This window comes from Neodiprion fabricii, chromosome 2, assembly GCF_021155785.1.
Source record: "Neodiprion fabricii isolate iyNeoFabr1 chromosome 2, iyNeoFabr1.1, whole genome shotgun sequence".
Taxonomy (NCBI): Eukaryota; Metazoa; Arthropoda; class Insecta; order Hymenoptera; family Diprionidae; genus Neodiprion; species Neodiprion fabricii.
This window is the reverse complement of record NC_060240.1, coordinates 41,240,865-41,262,248: the sequence shown is the minus strand read 5'-3', so window position 1 is coordinate 41,262,248 and position 21,384 is coordinate 41,240,865. Positions and strand designations below refer to the sequence as shown.

Here is a 21,384-nt window from a genome sequence, read left to right as displayed (position 1 = left end):
ATTCCGAGCTTGTCGTCTAACAATAAACAAGTACGACACACACACCATACATACACGTTTGTTTAATACTACATTACACAAAAAGAAATGGTAATGATACGCGAAAATAGGATTGGAAGAAAAACCACAGACTTGTCTAAAGTATCCAGAGAGATGCATCAACTAGGGCAAAAACGGTTATGAAGATTGTAAAAGGAAATAAGAAAAACGAGATACGCGAGTGCTGGCGAGGGACATCGTCGGATTTTCGCCCGTTATCAGCGCCGCAATACGCCGGCAAAGCAGCCTTCTGCATCGTCGAAAAAGAGTGGCGGGGTGGTTTTACACACGTACACCAAGAGACCTACACCCCCCACGTGCGTACGACGCGTAACATTGCCTGGCCGATGGTTGTGTCTGTGTCTCCGCGAGTTTTCCGCAAGCGTGCAGACCTAGATATCCAACCATGACTAAAAAGTGTCCGTCGTATCCAGTTTAAAAATATATTACAGTCGTTAACGCTAAATTACTCCAACCCTTCGCGGCAAACGCACGATGTCATACATGTATATCTATCTACGTACCTCGATATGATTCAGTGGTTACGAAGGTATGTACATATTAATATACCAACGCTGTACGCATATGTATACGGCGGCGGAGAGATTGTTAAAACGTACGTTCGCAAAACTGGGCAAAAAGTTTTCAACGTTACTTTGGGGTGGAGGGGTTGCCGAGTAATTTAATCGATTTTTGTTTCTTTCTTTTTTGGGAAGGTGGGGGGTCTAATATGTTTTTTCCCTTCCACCGAAGCGAAAATTCGCAAAAAAATAAAATAAATGGTAACTCTATATTATACATTCATACATCAATGTCAACCCCTTAAGGGGTGACACCACTGTAAAAACATATTAAATGCACCTTTTTTTTTTTTTTTTTTTTTGATAAAAGATAATATTGAACATTTTCATTCGAATTCTCGCTAATTACACAGAATATCAATGTTTTACAAATCCTCTACGCATTTCTCTAGCTATAGACATGTAGATTAAGCAGTTTTTTTTTCTTCTGTATTCAAATTGAAAAATACACCGCGTGCCGCATGCTTCGCGAGAATGACTCCAGTGCCGCTATTTTTAAATATTTGTTAATAATAATTTTTTGTATTATACTTAAATACATGTTTGACAACTTTCTTAAATATTATTACCTTATCTTCTTTTCTTTCATTCAAAAAAAAGCTCGTCAAAAAGCGCTTTTCTTTTGTTTTTACAGTGGTGTAACCCCTTAAAACGGAAACTTTACTGTAACTAATTCACCGGAGTATAATTGAAGAAAATTATCGGAAGAAAGGAAGAAATTTGATCGTTACAAATGAGGTACTAACATGGATCTGTCGAATCCGTATATTGAATTGATATGGTAAATTTGATCAATCTCTTGCACGAGTGAATCAGAGAATATTCCGCAAGCGTGTAGCGAACGTCGCGTTTTGTCAACTGCAACAACGAGGCGTGGTACAAAATCTCGCGATCGTTACCCGCAATAATTTTCCCATCTACTGCCGCGTGAAACCTTTTCAATAAAGGCAACATCACGCCCGACTAAACCGTGTATATGAATTCCTATTATTTCATCGCAAATTCATTACATCTAATAGGTAGTATATTAGGTACATAATACATACATAAGCATGCAGCTTCCAGGCGTTATATCGAATACATTGTCTGCAGGTACTCTATCCAACCGTGCATGAATAAATTTACCGTGGCTCATAGCGTTCTCTCTCTTCCTCACTTTCTCTCCGTCTGCGCCTACGTAAATATAATAATCTGATTATTATTCAGACATTAATCTTTCAACGTTACATGCATCTTTCATTTCGTCTCGTTCGTTATTCGATCCATCAACGCGACGACCGGAGGTTACCAGCGGCCATCGCTATTATTCAGTGTACAAGCAATAACGAATGACTGTGTGTTCAAGTTATAACACCGCAGCCTCGTAACGCCTTGTTTAATCCCTCGCAACGGGAGCTCGGTGAAATGCGTTATGTACAGCTTATAGCGCATACAATATCCCGCAGACGTTTAAGCAACAATTACGCGTGACTAAGCTGCCTGAAAAACGCGATATTTAAAAACGAAGTGCAAGTGAATTAAATAAACTAATTATAGATCCGTTATTTCAATTTCCCTGTACACCTCATCGTGATGGTGGACGAAAACACGCGTGCCTCACGCGGCGGGTAAAGTCAAGAAAAAAAAAAAAAAAGGGGGCGCGGTGGTGGGCAAGAGAAAAGATGAGGAGAGAGATTGCGTAGAGGGAAAGGGGGACGAGGTCGGTCGCAATTATCCGGGAAAACCCGACCGTCCGTCGACTCGAGTCGTTCCGTTCTTGACGGGTGAAAAAAGAGAGGCTTGTTTCTCGGCGGCTCCTCGCGTGAGATTCGCCATTTACCATTTCCGTAACATATCGCAGAACCGCGTGCGAGTGACAGGGGCTCAATAGGCGGCGCTGATTCGGGAGACCCCGTTAGGTATTTGTTACTTCGTCGCGATGTTTGTTCTTCGCTATTGTCACAAATAAGGGAAAGGGAATCGGGAATCCTGTGACTTGACGTATCAGGCCGCCAATGAGATACGCGATAGAGTGGGACCGATGGTGTTTGTATAATGAAGAAGAATCCCTTCGGCTGATTCCAGCGTGTGGTATTACAACAAATTCAATTTTCTTATTCGTGGCTTTGCATACTGCAGGCGACTTTTTGCCATAAGCCTGAATGTATTCTGTGTAACGTTACGAGTCACACGCTGTGGAGATATTTTTACTTATGTTCTTTGCCCCGAGTATAATATTTACACAAGGGGGTAGTCTCACGTCTCAATGACTGTTTTTGTTACGTTTTTTTATTTATTTTTTTTTCTTTTCGTTGTAAAATTTGTTTAATATGATGTCAAAATTTTCACACATAAAAGAGGAAGTTATAAAGTTCGATTTTCATGGTAAATCTCGCTGGTATGGCCGCCTGAAGTTATCCCTATTTAAATTTGGCTGAGGCCGTATGTCAACTTTCGTGCATCTGAAATAAAAAAAAAAACAAAGATATTATCAAAAAGTACACTTGTCGCTATCGTCTGCACTGTCAAATTTATTAATGAATATTTAATCCATTGTTTCAATAATTCAAGTTCAAAAAAAAAAAGATCGAAAATTTCAAATATCCGCCATTTCGTTTCTTTTAATCGAATTTGCATAATTCTGCTTCAGACAATAGCGACAAGTATACTTTTTGATAATCTCTTTGGTTTTTTTTTCTTTCAGATGTACGAAAGTTGAGATATCATGTAAGCCGGATTTACGATAAAAAATGAACAAAAAAATTTCTATATCACTACATAACTTCCTCTTTTATGTGTAAAAATTTGTAAGTATTACATAAAGTTTACTATGAAAGTAAAATTATTAAAAAAAAAGTCATTGAGACGTGAAACTACCCCCATAACTATTCCCCTCACGGATTTACAGTATCTGTGTGCTATACGTACATAGTTCAGAGCTCCGCTATTCAGCTTTCAACGATCTTCTCGATTCAATTTGTCGAAGAGAACGAGACCACGGTCAGTTATCGCTGCCCGTTACTGCCGCAGCTCACAGCTTCCAGCGAGCCTCTGCCTGCATTCTGGAGATATTTTTCCCCGATCATGTTTGTCGTGAAACCCGGAGTATGTACAGGGAAAAGATACGAACGTTACAAGTGCTCGAATTCTATTATGTTACAACAACTAACACCGTAAAAATTATTATTATCATTAATAAATCTTGCAAAAAAAAAAATAATCTTTCCGTGTTCAATCAGCGTCTTTGCGTTAAAATTCATGTACCCAAAAAATATTCAACGTTTGAGTACAGTTTTTTTTTGCCCCACATTTTTTTCACACTACGTTTCAAAATTAGTATCAAATGCACTCGAGCCTGGCGGTGATACGAGTTTAACTTTTATTCGACATTTGCATAACAACGATTTCGAATTGATATCGAATCTGGGCGAATCGTTTCGCGTAATTTCAGGGCGTATAGCTGTGGGCAGAGAGAAGATCGGGAGTCTAGGCTAGTGGGATATTTTATGACTGAAATCAGACAACTGCTTTTACTCTCGTACCCATAACTTTGACTGAAACCTGCAAGAATCCCTTCTGCATATTATTCACGCGAGACTTGCGATTCCTGAAACCGACAGATCTGCCAGAGGCGACGAAAGTCTCAATTAAATCAGGAATATTGTTTGCGGGCTGCGTGAGATATTTTAATTGTATATACTCGTGTATATATACAGGTATATATATATATATATATATATATATATATATATATATACAGGGGCAGCGATGACGTTGAATATCTAAAAAATGAGAGAGCGCGAGAAACAGCAACGATCGCATTTAATTGAACCGCTTTCAACGTTTCTCCGTCAGACTCTAATTAATATAGGTGCCAAAGGTTGTACAAAGACAAGGGTCAAATGAAATTCACCTTTTTGCTTTCCGATCTTTTTCATATAAAATGTAAAAAAATGAAAAAAGCTGAAAGACAGGATTAACCGAAAGAGAAAAGGTAAATAATGGTAGAAATGGTAAGGCGGGGGTGGTTCACCCCCGTCAAACCGTATAAAATTCATGGTACGTAACGCGCATGAGGCATAAAAAGGAGGCTTGCAAAGAAGAAGTCGTAACGCGACTTCTTTCCACTTTGTCGAGTATACAGGATACAACGAGAGAGTACCGCGCGATGCAGGAGATACGGATGACGGTTTTATAAAACGGGGAAAAAGTTTCCCTTCCATTGTGTCTTGTCTCGTATTTTCTTTTCTTTTCTTTCCCTTTCTATCCTTTTCCTCTCGCTCGCTCTTGCCCGCCCATAAATATTATACGGAAATTACGTTAGGCTCGAGACACTCTAGCGCAAAAGCTCAGGGATCTTCCGAACCGGAGTGAGCTGAGCATGCTTTCGATCCTGGGACGAGAATCCCGAGATTTCTCGACGCACCGGAGACCCGTAGCCGGCTATAAAGCGGGACCACGCGAATGAAAACTGAGCATGAGTAAATAAAGGGGGGTTCTCGTCGGCCCCTGTTCTTTAGAAACTTCGTGTGGTTTTTAGCACGCCGGTTTTACGGGGGCATTCTGGTCTAGAGGTCTGGATTTCGGACGATTTTTCGGGCTTGATGTCAAAAAAAAAACCATATTTTCACAAAATTTTTATTCGTGTTTAAAGAACTTGCTGTCAGATCTTTTGTGAAAAACAAAATGGAAATTGAACAAGTTATAGGGGTCGAAATACGGGCGTAACGAAAAAAAAACCGGTTCAGGTGATTGACACGATTCTACTGCTCCCGTTCATCTAGAAAAGAAAAACAACGACCTTTCTTGATTGGTAAAGACGTCGTTACAGCCCGTACCAACAATGGAGAAAATGCTGACTGTTTGAAACCAGAATGAATATTTATTTATTTTTTTTAATAGTTATACTAATTTCGCAAAGCCCGTGGTATGTCAAGCATAGAAGGATGTATACCGAAGATTCATACCAAATTTCAAGTCAATCTGACGGATAGAACTCGAGATTTTATGTAAACCGGGTTAAAAAAAAGTTAGTTTTGAGATAAACGCATTCAAAGTTGATGCGTTTAAAGTTTTGTCCTCGGTTTTCACTCTTACCTCTGTATCAGCTAAAATGGGAATTTTTCTTATCGTTTATCGGCGATTGCTGGGCATGTAGGAGATCTTCTATCGCATTTACCGCATCCGTACAGGACGATCTTTCTAGGCTTGAAGCTAATAAATCTATCGAGGCTAATACCGAGCGGTCGTACATTGTTTCACTCAGGTGCTCGTTGCTTTCTCAATTTTCGGAAATTTGTCATCGGTCTCAGACCGAAATATTTTTAAAAGATGTAGCTACAGTAATATACGAAAAAGAAACAACATTTGTTCAAGTTTCTAGACCAGAATAACCCCTCTTAAGCCGGCAAAGGACCATTCGCCATCCTCGCGCCATGGCGCATGCAATCAACATCGTCATCGTCGTCGTCGGACGAATGCGGTGAAAAAGGAAGTCTGACTCACCGGCGAAAATATCAAACCCCGTTGTCGCATCGTCGAGGATTCGAGGCAAGGCGACGACGTCTTCACCTGAAAAACGGGAGAAGATCGAATGAAACGATTTGATGATTTGAATTTGTAGTATATACGGGAGTCGAGCGAGGCGTTTGCAACATCGTCGCACGACGAAAGGCAGGAAGCCGGTACCGGTGACAAGGATTTGCTCTCAGGATCGGCACTCCTGCTGCCTGCAGTGGTTAAATATCTCCGTCGCATCCTCGTCGAGAGCCGGGAACCGATCAGTTTCAAGAGACGCATGCCGTTCCGACTAACGGTGACGCGGCTTTAGTGCGACGAGTTGGATTATCATATACGGTGTTTCGGTAAAATGGGGATGGAAATGGAAAACGAGTCAGAAATCACGACGATTCACGGAGGTACAACGTACAGTGAAGAGATATTATTGAGATAAAGAAATTGCAATGTAAATTGAATAAGAAAAGATGTTTATTACATAGAAGGAGAAAAAAGTCAATGATTAATAACGATATTCCTGGCCTTATTTCCGATCTTACGATTAGCCTGGTTTGAAAGAATTCCAGAGCGATGTTTGTTCGCAGTAGTAAAGCCCGTGTTTGGTCGGCCGTCGAACGGTACGAAAATTCCGATCCAAAATTTGGAATATCTTAAGGGACGACGATTTCCAGAGAGGTGCGTATAACTCGGAAATAAAATTTCCACTACGAGAAGATGCGTAAGCGGTAAGATTGAGGTATTCAGACGGGTTGCAGATCTACGTTTAGACTGTAATACACCCTGCGATATTAAGCTAAAATAACCGGTATGATTATATAATTTTTATTTTATTCTGACTTTACGCGGTAGACGATATTCCAAATAATTTGATATTTCGAAATTTTTGTCATTGATTGTCGTTTTTTATTTGTAAAGATTCGTCGACAGTTTTGATTTTGTTCTCTTTCGTTACATTGTTTAATTTTTTTATTTTTCTTTTTCATTTCTGTCGGCTGGTACGAATTGGTCGCAAGCTCTGTATACACGATATACACGGAAGTTGGTATAAACCGTTCATTAAATAGATTATTTACCGGTTGACATACATGTAAGTGTAACCTAAAGATCGACTTCGTAAAATTTCGTCGATATCAAGACTGTATATGTAAGTTGGTACAAGTATTTCGCTAAACGAGATCTGAGAGAGATATATGAGAATGGTCGAAGTCTGGACACGCGAAACCGCGACCCTGATTGAGAGACGTGAGTAACAGGAAAAAGTTGTGTCGGTTTTTCCACTGTGCATGCAAGATGAATCAAACCGTTTCTCAAAAACGGGAAATACCAGCAGAGTATCATTTCTCCAGGTTTACTCAACGCGAAGACTACGTCGAGACGAGCTGCGAGACAAAAGGAAAATTGACTGAATGTAATATGACCAACAAGAGAGCGAGAGAGAAACACAAGCGCAAAGCTTGAACGCTCGGCTGCATTCCTCATTAACTGAAGAACCTCTTGTTCCCTTGATGAAGAAAAAAACCGTCTAAAACGTGAGCTTTACTTTTTTCAAACCTCTAATATCGCTTCCTGGGTGCGTGCCGGAGAGCCGTAAATTTACACACTGGTTGCCCGAGTTACAGGATATCGATTTGTTTTTTTTCTTCTTCTTCCATTTCGCTTATTTTCAATCGGGTTTGATTGACGTTAATTTTTTACTTCCAGGTACGTTTTAATTAGCAAAAGAATAAAATGGTAACAACATAGTTATCAAATTATGCGAAATATCTTCTCTCAACGATTGAAAAATCAGTCACTGCCCCAGCTAAAGTTGGTATAACTCTGTTTTCGCAAACGATCGAGAGGAGTGAAAACTTATTTTTACCTCGTAGCGGATAAACTTCAGAGTTATAAGGTTTGTATATAGGTGGACGTGTATAGCTTACAGGCAGAGAATATGGCGGAAGGTGGGAAGGAAAACAAATTTAACGAAATTTGCGGAGATGGTCGAAATTGAATTCGATTCGACGCGTCCTCCTCTCTTTGCGAATAATTTTGAATAAATTTCACTTTCTACCCTTTTCCTTTTCGTTATATTTCGTTGAAACGGTAATTTCGAATTCCACCCGAATATTACCCTAATTATAATTCCTGGTACGGATGAGTGTGATACTTTTTTTTCTCGCCACCATACACGAACCGTAGTTCTTATTTCTGTGTATCTATTTCACGCCTATCGGTCGCTGGACGATTTATTTGACGGTAAATTTAAGACCCGGAAATGACACCTGGGCACATAAATCCAGATATCGATAAGGAAACACCATGCCTTTTAAAATATCGGGGCAAATATTTCGTTTCCCGTATGTCCGCTGCAATTAAACCGCCGGCACTTTTAAGGCCAATAACGCGTCATTTGCGGCTCTAACGTCAAATCAAAGCAGCTCGGCGGCAAATCGTCAAAGCGCATGTAATAACAACATCCGTGCTGCGTTAAAAATTTACCCATATGCCCGCGCCTCCTTTTATTCGTTGCATGCATTATACCAAATACATGTATGTGCATACATGGATCGTAAAGGTGACCTGGCTTACCAACAAAAGCGTGAAATATCTTTCGCGATAAATGGCTCCGTTAAAAGTATACGAAAGTTGCTAAGTCGGAGTTTTAAATGGACGGCAACTTTTCATCGAGTCGCGATAATTCCGCGGTAAAGAACTCGCTCGCTTCGTTCCGGCGTCCGGTTCCGATCAAGTGCATGGTCCGGATATTATCATTAGTTAACCTTTCAGTCACAGTGGGATGCTCAGTGCACGTATCCGTCCCGTCTCGAAGATTTCCATATCCTAGCCTTGTCGCTGTTCATTTACAGCTACAAACGATCTTTGTTACATCGTATGGGTGTTAAAATATGGAAAAATCTAATTTTCGGTCAGAATCGTCGAATTTTAAGTTTGTTCGATTCCACATCCGCCATATTAGATCCACCATCTTGGATTTAGAAATGATCAAATTCTGAGTTCAGATTCATGATCGGCGATCCCAAAAACCCCCACGAGTAACAAGATTCGGGCAAAAATATTGAGTGGAAAAACGTCTGACCGACAAAGGGTTAATGCAGAGAAAGGTAAAAGGAAAAATATAAGGTGTGAACTAATGCTTGAGGGTTATTTGCGTTCACGTGCGTTTTATGGTACCCTCAATTTTATTTTTTTAATGAATTAATGAAACGTATGCAGGGGCGAGGGCAACGGCTGGAGTGTAACTTTTCAACATTTTGCTTGCCGCAGACTTCAAATTAGTCAACGCGGTCTAATTGTAAGTTATGTAATAAACCGTCGCTCGCCCGGCAAGCAAAAGCAAAGCAGGCAGGTATGCAGCAGATATAACAACCAAACAACTACACAACAAAAGCTGGAAACTCGTTTCGCAGATAATTGTTAACTGTACTTACGTACTTCACAGCGTTGCCGGCCGCGAGGTAATTACGGCAAGAGGATATAATCTAGTTTAAGGTGTATTACCGCACTCTAATGTTACACCGTAGCTTATACTACTACTGTATATATATATATATATATACACACGCGTTAAAAACCCAGGCCTGAGTTTTATGTACAATGCGAGTACGAAGAGGACACACGCGTCACGACACAATAAAACACCCGTAGATACAGATGTATCGAGAAGATGGTGGAAGAAATCTAACACGCGGAGTTAGGAGTTTTAATAGGGCGTTCCCTTTTCTAACAATAAGTTCGACGTAAAGTGCAAACGGACGCGAAAAATCGGATTTTGAGTTTACGCCAAGTCTTGAATTTCCGAGACGGACCGCAGCCAAGAACTTTCTTAGCACAGGTATGCAACGAAATGTAACACGGAAGAAAGAAGTGAAAATACGAATACACTGGGGAGTTTGTGAAACAAAATAATTAATTCAAGGATGTCGCTACGTAAAATCTTTCATATTTACACAATATGAAGTTGGAGTCTGATACATGAAATTAAGAATGTACTAAATATCATATTGGAAATTCAACGTTTTATCGCTGCACAATTTCACAATCACACACGGTCTAAATCCACAGACTGCAGGCAATTTCGTGAAGATATTTCGGTAGTACAATAAGCTCCGATCGAAAATAAAAAATATTAATCATGGCAATAATCAATCTAACTGGACAAAAACATTACCAGAGTTTGATATAAATGATGAAATTTCAGTCACGCAGTATCCAAACAGTAGCCAAACGCTTTACAACAGTCCCGTAATAGGTAAGATAATATATGTTGTATTACGAGGGAAGCATTTATTGAAGTATTATGAGGTGAAACGAGGCACGATAGAAAAGAAATGCGGAAAAGAATATGGTGACGCTTTCAGAGTGCTTTTAGGTTATACGCGTCTGCAGTAATCCATTTACTGGCCGAAACTCAACCACGAGTACTTACAGCTCTGTACGGAAGGGTAAGCAGACAACATCCCTCCTAAAAGCTCCATGGTTTATTCAATCATGGTGTTGAAAAAGTGGCGTATATACCTATACGAGTATGAAATATATGTGTATACAATATATTATGTATACACATATTATTCCAAGATGGTGGGAATAACTCTACGCGAATTCTGTACATGTATAACGAAAACCGTACTTTTCCTTCCTGCAACGTTTTTCGAACAGTCTACATTTTACCATCGCTCGCGGGGATGAGAGCACCTCGATTCCGATTCTGGTGTTGCGTTCAAGGGATACAAACATAGAGAGGAGAGACGAGTTTCTTTCAATGTAGATGAAAAGTGGGCGATGAAAGCTCTTTTCAAAAATTTTATACATAGATGTAAGTATACATATCCACAGATGTACATATGATTGTAATATGTAGTGATAAAGAAATGGAAAAAGACATGGAAGCTTCTTCTCTATACGTTGTTGCTTTGTTGTACAATATATGTTTCAATATTATACTGATATTGAAGGAGGACGATGGAGGAAAACCGGTATAGCCGTAACAACCAGCAGTTTTCCCTTGAATTTCAATCATACCCTTGACGCGTAAAGACTGAAAGCGAAGACCCCTGTTCCCCGCCTGGTGATCATTGATCCGAATCCGCCTCGCAGACGTGTGCAGCTGTTATTTTCGATCGGTAACTCACCGAGATGCTCCCTGTCCTATCGACGCAGAAATGTATAACCCTCGGTAACAACGTACCAGCAGTCGGTGAGGCCGGTGAACGCATTTTAATTCGCTATGTTACTCCCCAAGCTCTCCGAAACGGACAGAAAACAACAAGTTCAACGATAAAACCGGAACACTGGGTGAAACGTGAAGCGAAGAATTCGTATTGCTAATTGCGGAACCAAGTTGGCTTTGTATTCACCGACCGTCACTACTATTACCATCCGTGACTAATCATTATCGAAAGTTCCGACTTTACCGGTAACGAAAGCGTGCTTCGCTAGCGCTGTCAAGTGCTGCCTTTACGCGGTGAATTACCAAACGATAGAAAAATTGAATCGATTTATTCTCGCTAAGCACCAGGTTAAACGATGTTGATAATTTGCGCGCCACGCCGCGTTTCAACTACATGCCAAAAATGGCTTTCCAAAAATATCGGCAAATTGACAATTGGAAAATATTATATATATATAACATTTTTCAACATTGGCAAGAAGAGAATTTCAAGTTGCAGCAAATATACGGGTCTTACAAGAAAACAGGTTTTTGCCCTTGTCATTGTATTATTTCGATGTTTTTTTTTTTTTTTACCCAAACTCTAAAAGTCCAGATGATTCCGGATCGCTGGGATTGACATTTTTTACACAATTGATTACAAAACGAACGAAAAAACACATGATTGTAATATGAAACACGCGAAGTTGGTTTAAATAGTGAATTCGGAAGACCCAGCATTTGATTTTAGAAACTCGACCTGAGACGGCCTGTATAGGCATGCGCCGTTAAGAGAGGGCTGCAAAGGCATTGGAGAACAAGGGTATGAGAACGATAGGATCGAGAGTACTTCAAAGGAGCTGCACGTCGTTGGTGGAAAATAAGAGAGATCTCTTTCGTACTGCAGAGGGTAAAAAAGACGCAAAACTTTGTCTCCCTCTGACTTAAGTACCACTTGACTATGAGCAAAAAGAAGCTCTTCGGTCGACTCGAATGTATTTCGCGATTTTCTACTCTATCCTTTTCATTCTCACGTTGATCCCTGCCGCCGATATTTTGCAAAGTCTACATCAGAGTTACACGAATGAAGAAATTCCAAGCAACGAGATTGACGAATTCGCGGATTACTTGATTTCATCTTACAGACGCAGGAGTCATAACACATTAGGACACAACCGAGCGTTGGTTGGTGTGCGAAAGATTGAAACGCTGAAAGATTGAAAAAATAAACTTAACAGGTCCGAGAGAAATAGAGAGAGAGAGAGAGAGAGAGAGAGAGAGAGAGAGAGAGAGAGAGAGAGAGAGAAGTCTGTAGCGAAACATTTCGGATGAATGAGGCGGTATCGGGTAAATATTTTATCGAACCGAGATAGATGTGTACCTACAGCATATGATTTGTCCATGGACTTCTGCGAGTTCCGAATCTTTCACAGTTTATTGCCGCGCCTGCTCTAATCTAAAGTCGAACTTGTATCTCGCAATCTAAGCGCGCGAGGAATTTCGTTTTCGCGAAAGCTCCGACTAATATGAATCATCGAAAAGGAAATTCTTTGACAATACCATTAGTTATTTTGTTTTTGCTCAAACTCTAACTACGCCATCGGAAAACATGCAATATTTAACGCAAGTATGCATTAGTTTTGCAACTTGTTAATTTCTATATTACAAGCAATTAATATTGGTACAATCCATTAAACTACCGACTGTAAAATTTTCCGGTAACGAACATTCATTCATTCATTCATTCATTCATCCAAAACGTTAAACCGATTGTTCGTTAGGAAATTCCTGCGTCGTACATTCAACTGTCATTTTGCATATCCGTAATTAGCAAATGGCGAAATCGATAGAAAAAAATAAAAATAAAAAATACCCACGTTCATCCTTTGTCATTTTATTTTTCATTCTTCCTCCGCGTATACCCAGAGCGCAAAGAGATATGGCGAAACGACGTATAACGATTAACCCGCTTTGCGCACCGAGTCTCTATGCGACACGCCAAAAGGGATGCTGGCAGGGTGCCACGACGGTTAGTCGGAGCCCCCCTCCGGTAACCCCGCAGCATCCCTTTGGCACCCTCTCCGCTCGGCTGCGGCAGAAATCCGCAAGGCGGATCCATAGTTGCGATTTGTGTATTTGAGCGAGTTTATAAGGATTACAAGGGAAAGGCCCGGTGTCCACCGACGAGCTTGAGCTTTCGACGTGTTATTTATCGAAGGAATAAAAAGGATTACAGAGTGCGTTACACAGCTCGGATATCGACATCGATGACTTGACAAATATGCAGTGAGAAAATTATTTCGCTACAACATTTAGGAAAATATAGATGAGTCAAATTCAGCTTCGATTTTTTAACCTTGATTAAATCATTCGGTTCGCAGGTAGATATTGATCTTCTATTAGTGTTGAACTCTTTAACCAGATTGTACGCTCGGGACCTCCTCATCAACCCAATCCTCGATTCACGCACCGTATGTAAGTGTGGAACAGTCCGGGCGGACCCTAAAATTTCATTGAATTTCATGTTTCGCGATTGAATTAATGAATATACAAACGGACTAATGATCATCCAACCGCCACTCGAATCACCCCTTCAAAGCCAGAGAAATATTAAAAACGAAATACAATAACCCTAACGACGAAACGGAATTCGTATCGTGTCACTCGATCCCGAAGCGAATTAATCATTTTCCCCTTGCAGTCCGATAAGGAGATGGGGGTCACTTGGTAGCAATGGTGAAAAAGTATCGTGCAAGAGCGATAAATAAAACTGAACGGTGAAATAAATTTCGACGGTAAATTCATTTATGCAGCAAAATTATAAGGGGGGTTGAACAACAGCTGCGGAATGAAATTAAATAATAATACTCTGATGTTTTATCAACTTTCTTCAGAGAGAAAAGTGACAAAGTAGGTTATAAATATGAACGAGAAAATTAAAACAAGATTAAAATTCGTGGTAAATGGAAAGGAATCAACTTCAATCAATATCTTCATTCCTTTTCCCACAAATACTTAATTTCTTCGCACATTAACGTGTCTGCTGATAAGCGTTACTTGCAGATACAGTAATTGACTGTTAATGAAGAAAGCATGTTTTTCGTTCATCCTTATGGAGATAATTTTCTCAAAAAAGAAACAAAACAAAAGAGACAAATTGGTTCAAAAAGTTATATAATTATTGGCATTTTAAAGACATATCGGCATTTTTCGCAATATATTATTGTCTATGGTAAAAGGAAGAGCTAATATTTGAACACTACGTCTTACTAGTTGACCAGAGCAACGAGTAATAAACGAACGTCAATAACTGTAATCCGCAAATAGTAAAAATGAAAGTAGTGGAAGAAGTTATCCATATCGTTAAGTAACGGTAACGAAATAGGAATAATGAACCAGCGAATTGATACTTCTTCCCTCAAAATATCGGGTTAAATTCCCGTACCGAACAGGAACGTAGAGTGGATGTGATACGTATCTTGGACTGACTGCGTCAAAATATAACACAAGTCTAGAACTTGTATTACAAAGATTCCCCCCGAGAATAGCAAATTACTCGCCTACTCGATACTCGCCCAGCATCGCAGTTTAAATTCCACGCTGAGCATTGTTTTTTTTATGAAATTTCAATTTCGCCCCAAGACCTTTTGGCATTTATGCTGTACAATTCTCCCTAGTCACTGGCGGTAAAGTCTGCAAAAATAACGCAACATATTCAAAGACAAGATGGGAGATTGCTCGACGATGCGATTACGATTTTCTTATAGTTCAGTGAGACTTGGAGTCACCGCTACTCTATTTGTCATATTATACGTTTCATCGTCGTCTTTGGGAAATAGTGAAAACTTTCCAAGTTAGATTCCTACGAAAATTGTCAACTTTGTGAATTACTACGCAACATAAGAATTTCTGATAAAACGGGGACGTGTCCCTGGACGGTGAGAAAAAATAATATAATCTGGTCGTCATTTTAATAAATCTTTCAAACAAATGTCTATCCGTGTACATATATGTGTACAAGATCAAAGTTGGGCACGCCCTACCAATCCCCGAAGTTAAAATCCAGGCGTTTCACTGATGCGAAATTAACCCCTTTTCCACAAAATAATAATCAATCCAACGCCGAAAAAGTAGGGGACGATAAATGTTGAGAGCGTTGAGCGAGCGAGCCGCCAATGAGGCATGGCGATTTTCTTTTCGCTGTTTAATCAATCAGAGTTGGGTTTATTCGCGCGGGGTTTGTTCGTGCGAAAAATGTGTATAACGAGGAGGGTTTTCGACACGGGGTTGGGTGCACACTCTGCACAGCCTGGGGTCTGACAGGGTTCAAATGTTTGTGTTTCACAGACGGGAAAAGGCGAGGTACGAGGGTGGCGGAGTCTCGACCGATAAGCGAATCCACGCCGCTTCGTCATCCCAGCGTCGTCGTCGCCATTCGGCATCTATAATACGTGAGAAATAACCAGTTTCAGCGGTCGAAAAACTGGACTTCTTTGAAGTGACGATGTAACGATTTCCTGATCGTTTCGATATTTGTAAGAAATCAAGGACGGACTAAAGACAGCAAGAGAACGGACTAATCGTAGATAAGGAAAGACATTTCATCTCAATTTACTTGCAGTACATATTCTTACTTTGTCGTAGGATATGCGTACATGAAATTCGTAAAGCACGTCACAAGTTACCGAGGACGCGATGCAATTGACGAAACAACCCATTCGTATTCATGTGACGAATCACAAGTTCCAGATTCATCATTTTATTCTGATATTCGAAAATCCACAAGTAATTTGAAAAATGTTTCATCAACGTGTGTTTTGTGACAAACAGAGCGTTGAATTTCTGCCAAATTCTCGCCAACACATTCCGCTAGATGAACATTCTATATGCGTAATCCTCGTGTGTCGAATGCATTAACATTAGTTTAATTGAGTGCGTCATCGATACATATATGTATTGAGAGATTCGAAAAATGTCAACATTACCATATTATTCTCAAACGTGGTTCGTACGACTCAAACACGTATAATACAATTAGGTCCGCGGTTACCGAAAACTAGTTGTCATATTTTTTTTATTCTTTTTTACTTCCTTCTCTGTTTTTATGGGAAAAAACTGCTGCAGGGGCAATAAAATAACAAAAGATGAATCGTGAGAAATTTCGATTTACGAAAGTGTCACTGATCATTCAATCAATTATTTTCGCAAGTGTGTCGAAAGTTTACAGTTTCTGAAAATACTGTTCAAGTAGCAGACGGGTATATAAGGAAATCCCATAGAGTCAGGCGAACGTTACAACCTGTTGTAAATATAATTCAGTAAATCGCGTGCCGGCAGACACTGCGAGAGCCTTCATGCTCGCGTAATTCGAATCGAGCCAGTTTGCGTGTCAAGATACACATTATACGTTATACCGGCCTACCTGCCCGCGGCTTTGCCAGACATTTATTCCGATTACTTTCGCGGGAGCGCGTTTTCAAAACGCCGCGGATATTATATATAAACGAGCGTCTGTAAATAATTACATTGAAGCATACTCTGGGACATTGAGTCGTCGGAAGAGAAATTTTTTTTATAAAAATTAAAAAAATAAAAGAAAAACGAGACAAAACTTTTCGCGCGTATAAATAGGCATGGTGGAGAAAAGATGGCGCACGTTTCCTGGTTAATCGGTTCATCTTCACTACACCACATTCCTTATATTTACTTTAATGTATATACATATATCCACCTACAACGTCATATTCACGTGTTACGTCATAACACCCGACGGACGAGGGGTCGCAACGGCCGCAGGGAGAATGGGTACCTGATATAATTGGATTTTACAATTGATCAGAAAGCCGACCGACTGGCTGCCGCAATCGCGTATATGCATTGCATAAATAGAGATTTCATTATTACGCAGAGGGTCGGAACTGGGAGGCGATCCGACATCCGGAATACGGCGCAACCTGCGGTGAAAAAAAGAAAAAAAACTTTACACGATAAGGTATTCAAGATGCGGATGTAAAAATCGTGCAGCCAACTTCCCTTCCTCCCACAAATTTCGTGCTAAATTACGAAACCCATCCCGCCACTTCTAACGATAAATCACAATTTTCTAATTTTCAAGAAAATACACGCTACAGATCCGCGCAGCCCAGCCGCTCTCGATACCGCTGCGGAATTCATACAACGGTTTTCCTCACCTCCGAGCAGCGATGCGATTCTCCTCGCCGGGCGTCTAAATGCTTCCGCAGTTTATATTCACCCAGGCCACGGCAGCTAAGAAAATTACCTAGGTCAGCCCCGGGAAGGTATATAAACCGTGACAAGGAACATGCTCGCAAGTTACGTAACGACCGGCTTACGCTGCCGCCAAGCATGCGACAAAGCCCGTTTCCTCCGAGGTATTGCAACTTGGCCAAGGAACCAAGGGACGATCGTGCGGCGTTGCAGGGTTGAAAACAGTTGCGAATAAGGAGGATATCGGAATATATATAACTACATTCCTCGCCAATGTCACGCTTCCATACATGTATGCCTAATTGTGAGGTGAGTTTGTACCGTACCCGAAGGCCACCGCAGGGGTGAATTAGGGCAACGTTATTCCGTCATCGAATATCAGGGCGTGTTCGTCGAAAACAACGAAGCTGACAACGGCGATAACGCCGTGGTGGTGGATAATATTAACGGCGGATGGACAGGGGCAGGGGCGGGGGAGGGGGAGGGTGTAAAGTAAGCCTAGGTCCATCCCTTCCGGCGTCCTTTAACGAACCTTCGATCTGGGTACCAGATATGCTCGACATTCGCTGTACGAGGAGCCAGCCGTCCAGCTAGTGTCGAGCTAATATCACGCGACGAGCCTGTGTTCGCGATATATAATGTTTATCACAGTCACGCACAGGGTTCTACGTACATACGACTCGATGAAAGCGAGAGTCGACGCAATAATGTCATTATTCCGTATTGAACAGAATGAATCTCCCAGTGTTAATTTGGATACGTACTTGGTCAGTCTGTGCCTAACGCACGTCATTTATCGTGAGACAAGAACGTCGGCATAATTACTACTACTTTCAACTTGTGCGCTTGTCATTGAAATGCGAAACAAAACGTTCGGAATTGTACGAAACGATAGGTGAAATTCGTGTAGTTATTAGTCCAGCCAAAATAGGTCTGAATTAAAAATTTTCAGGATATGGCTGAATTTTTGCTGAAGCTGAAGTCATTTTTGAGCTGCACGGCGGGCGTTTCGAGAAAACAGCAAAAATTTGATTTTATTTTGCATTTTCAGTACATCGCATCGTGTAGAGCGGAAAATTCTACATCGAATTATCTCCTCACATGTCGGAAATGGAATCAGATTAACAAATTATGAAAAAAGAAATTCTACTTACCGACTGCATCTGGGGAATTTTAATAAATTTTTTTTTTTTTCTCAATTTTGTATTCCGACTCCGTTCCCGACACACGAGGACACGATTCGATGCAGGATTTACCGCTCTACACGGTGGTCAAGTCATTTTTCATCTACAGATAGCAATTTTTGAGGAAAACACAAAAAACGTGAAATTTTGTCGTTTTCTCGAAACGCCGGTTATGCGGCTCAAAAATGACTTCAGATTTGAATTCCTGAGGGTCGAAAGCCCCGAACATTTCGTAATTCGGTCATATCTTGACCGACCTACACCGTTGAGCCGTAACTCGGTATACGCGGGTATATGCGGTACATTATACCGAGTGTAGTTTAAATGGTGTAATTTTGGAAATTGCAGCGTTTATAATCGTGAACCGAGTGAAGAGCGAATTGAACGTCTAATTGTCACCCACACCGACACCCGATTCTCTTTCTTCTCCCGATCCTCGCAACGTCGGTGTAACATCCACCCTTCGCCCGCGCACCGCGCCGCGTCATCAATGCCGTATTGTCAGGGAAAATAACCATCCGGCAATACGCAAGTAACGTACAACACACGCGCGCGTCCATTCGTGCACCATCGCTTATCACTCGTGTGTAAAAGTCCGAGAGCCGCTCTGATCGAATAACCAAGTAATTCAATTTCGTTTCAATCGGATTAAATTGAAGAGTCGAGCTCTCGAGCAGCAGCTGCAATGACGAGCTGCTATCACCGCATAGAAATATACGATTCAATCGAATTTCGGGTAATTACTTGTACGGACAGACTGCCGCGGTCAAGTGACCCGTTACGGGGCCACGATTCTCATACATCTTACACCCGTGTCGCGGTCCATGTACGTGTACATATGGTACAGATGTATATTGCACACATGTTCTTAGCGTAAACGTTAATTTGTACAGTTGCGTATGATGCGGTGAAAGTATTACGCAGCTCTGTAACGAGTAAGCGAGTAAGCTAATTAAACTTTTACGCTGCGTTGTATGAAAAATTAAAGCGAAGAGATGTAAACGATCCGCAGTATCGAAACGGTGTTAATTTGCTAATCCTGTAATTAAGTACAATCTCGTGTTGGGACGGTATTTCAGGTATAGATATCTTTGAAAGAAACGAGTGTACTGACTGAATCGTTGAAATTGATAAAGTTCAAGTCCGGATATACGAGAGTAAGAAGAATTGTCTTCGGCTCTTTTGTACCTGCGAGTACAAACGAAACGGACGTATACCAATAATGATCCACGTATTACTTCGTACGCTTTTTGGAATCTGAAATTGCCCGACTTTTCCAGGCATTCCAACCTGAAAATAGAATTTTTCCAGTAACCTTTCAAAAAATCTACCGCTGATCGATGACAATTTCTTCGCACATTAACACTGATACTTTCAATATTACGTCTTAAGTATCTTACTTTAGTCACTATCAATTCACAAACAACGGCCTGTGATTTTCCATAAGAAAAAAAAATGAACGAAGGTTCGGTACTAAGTAATGTACCTGCGTAGAAAGTATGGAGCAGCGCGACGAAACAAAATCTCAAGTGCAATTTTTTTTTTTTTTTTTCGATTTTCGAAATCGATAGTAGTTCGTATTGGATTATTGAATCACTAGTACCTAGAATTACGTGCCCTTAAGATCATGGGTTCAAAAACGAATCGACACGGAGAGTACCGGTGAGGCGATATAAAAATGACGATAGGTATATGGTTGTCTGCTTTTGCGACCGAAACTTTGAAACCCGAAGCCCTTGGGCCCTCCAAGGCGCCGGTGGGTCCGAACAGCTCTTACAATTAGTCTCTTACCGGCATTAGAAAAAAAGAGACTGTTCTTCCTCGCACAATTCACAGCGTTTAAATATTATTCATCATCCTATTCCCAAGATACTTTGTTCGACAACGAATTTGTATCTTCGACAGACTCAAAATTCCACCGTAACTATCGAAATTTCCAGCTTTTCCCTACGCGTAGGAACCCTGGCTGTATACCAGCCTCCCAGGAAACGAGGCATCCGGGCTCTGCTGTACGAGCTAGCCATCGTACGGACACGCGATGTCAGCATTTGGATCGACTGACCTTAGGGCCCCGGGAGGGTTGGAAAAGGGGCGAGATGGCGGTTTGTACTTCCTGCAGCTCACGTAAGCAGGGAAGGGATCGAGTGGCCGGCACACCTTCGCCCCACACCGTGCACATACGCGACACATCTCCCGGGGAATGTGAACAAAGTTTTATTTTATCGCCTTGAGGCATTTTATCGCCTCGCGCGTGTTTGCAGAATTATTACAGGCATTATTATACGTGTATGCATTCAGGGGGTAGGTTGAGCACGGAAGTTGAATCGCACAGCGGTTCGATACTCTCGAAACTTAGGTGGGAGCTGGGGTCGATTACCGCTGCTGCAGTTTCAAAGATCGATCCAACTTTGAAAATTTCGATTAATTTTTTACAACAGATTTCAGTTTATTACGATCGAAGTTAGTAACGCAATCGTAAAACATCACTATTTGCTTATTTTTACACCGACTTCGAAGAAGCAAAGACTTCAAAACTTGAGTAACACATGATTTGCATTGTTACTCTTTACCGATTTTCAAACAATCCCGCAATCCCAAAGAAACGATATTTCCTCAGCACGACGCGTTGTACGACAACGTTACCTACCAACTTCAGCGTGGTCATACTTTGCGGTTCGCTTTTTCATTCAAACGTTACGTGACGTTT

The 21,384-nt window shown here is 40.9% G+C and overlaps 2 protein-coding genes across 4 annotated transcripts in view; both read right to left on the bottom strand.

The window, feature by feature from the left end:
• Nucleotides 1–21,384, bottom strand: part of LOC124175298 (neurocalcin homolog) — a 108,287-nt gene that overhangs the window by 76,968 nt on the left and 9,935 nt on the right. The window lies entirely within an intron of this gene.
• Nucleotides 1–21,384, bottom strand: part of LOC124175300 (neuronal calcium sensor 2) — a 97,084-nt gene that overhangs the window by 65,798 nt on the left and 9,902 nt on the right. For both annotated transcript variants that reach the window (XM_046555390.1, XM_046555391.1), the window contains exon 3: nucleotides 6,105–6,170. The gene's annotated coding sequence lies outside the window, so the exon portion shown is untranslated. The remainder of the gene's footprint in view (nucleotides 1–6,104; nucleotides 6,171–21,384) is intronic.